The following is a 1,681-nucleotide window of genomic DNA, read 5'->3' on the forward strand; positions in this document are numbered from 1 at the left end:
ATGAATAAAATGAGAGATGACACAAATATAACAAACAAAAAGCATTTATTGTTATTTTATTCAATAACAATACAATTCAAAATCAGAGACTTCAAATATTCTACATAATTACATTTAAAGTACATTTGATAAAAAAGCAGTGACATGTTTTCAATGCAAAAAGTGTTTTGAATTATAACCTTTTTTGGTTCTCTTTACTGGTGTCAAATACACGCAAGTGGTTTATGGGCTTCAGGACAATAATGCTTGTGCGATGTGCTCTGAAAATGGGCAAATCTGCTCAAAGTCCAAAATAGCTTGAAGACGATTAGGTGACCCACATTTGGTTTAGTCATTAGATATAGACTTTGCTTACAGAAAATATAGTCTGGTTGTGCATGTGAAAGTGGGACAAAGATTGAACTCGAGTCTTCTAAAGACCTGAACGTGTCCTGTAAATCTCAGAGAAAATCAGTGCAATTGGTGAAACCAAGTGAGGGTTTATCTCAAACAAACCAGAATCCAAAGCCTCTTAACTGGACAAAACTCTAGTAAAAGCTTCAAGTCTCAGAGTTTATGACCTTTAGGAAATGAAATACCCAATGAACACCCTACTCTGTGTTTCCATGAGATAAGTAGTGTCATTACAGGTGTGACAACATTACATGGTACAGGGGAAATGCTAAAAAAAAATTCAATTATAGCACATCAAAAAACAAAGACAAAGCAAAAATAATGCACAGGCAGCAAAAGATGGTGTTAGTGTAAGTCTGGTGAAATTATATTTATATAAGAGTTAAAAAATAATGAGTGATTTAAAGATCTTAAGCATGCAGCAGTGATCCTCACAACTGTTCATGCACTGAAAACTATTTGAACTTTATTAAAACTATTTGCACTGATTTATTGTGTTGGTTACATTTTGTTTCTTTGTGCAGTGGCTCAGGACATCAGTCTTTTGAGTCTAAAAACCTCAACAAACTGAAAAAGAAAGAATATGTAGTCTTGTTAAAATTGATTTTATAAAATTGGTATTGAAAAAAGTATCGTTCAGGAACTGGTATTGAAGTCAAGGTATCGGTATCGAAATTTTTTGAACGATACCCAGCCCTATTTATTAAACAATCAGTCCTGCTTCAAATTACATTTTTTTTTAAGTGTGTCATGTGCCATGTTTGCAAAGCATCACGCATGAGCAGTGTTGGGGAGTAACTAGTTACATGTAACGGTGTTACGTAATTTAATTACAAAATAAATGTAACTGTAATCCGTTACAGTTACTAAGAAAAAATGTGTAATTAAATTACTTATGAAAATGTTAACGATTACAAAGGGGATTGCATTTGAATATTTACACACATCCACATACAGATTTAATTGATTTCTTTCTCAAATTGCACTGATTACTCTGAGACATAATTTCTGCGATGCGGTAAACACAAACTGGTTCGTAGAACCCAGTCATAAAAACAGAATTCCTATAGCCTAACGTGGACGGAATATGCCACATTTTGGACGCATAAATCAAAAGTAGGTCAGTACACTTGAATTAAAACGCGATATGGACTAGTGTCTGTGAATATTAAGCCGCGAAAAGAATATATGAATCCTGCACGTTCTGCGTGTCTGTGGAAATCAGGCGCGGACTGGCCATCGGGAGAACCGGGACAATTCCCGGTCGCCTGGCAGCCGATTTGGCCCG

General features: G+C 35.1%; 1 long non-coding RNA gene across 1 annotated transcript in view; it reads left to right on the forward strand.

The window, feature by feature from the left end:
* The first annotated feature begins 1,029 nt into the window (after positions 1-1,029).
* Positions 1,030-1,681, forward strand: part of LOC107703048 (uncharacterized) — a 2,109-nt gene continuing 1,457 nt past the window's right edge. The window contains exon 1 of the long non-coding RNA XR_001635813.1: positions 1,030-1,177. This is a non-coding gene — a long non-coding RNA (uncharacterized LOC107703048). The remainder of the gene's footprint in view (positions 1,178-1,681) is intronic.

This window comes from Sinocyclocheilus anshuiensis, unplaced genomic scaffold (genome assembly GCF_001515605.1).
Source record: "Sinocyclocheilus anshuiensis isolate Anshui unplaced genomic scaffold, SAMN03320099.WGS_v1.1 scaffold1094, whole genome shotgun sequence".
In the NCBI taxonomy this organism is placed as follows: domain Eukaryota; kingdom Metazoa; phylum Chordata; class Actinopteri; order Cypriniformes; family Cyprinidae; genus Sinocyclocheilus; species Sinocyclocheilus anshuiensis.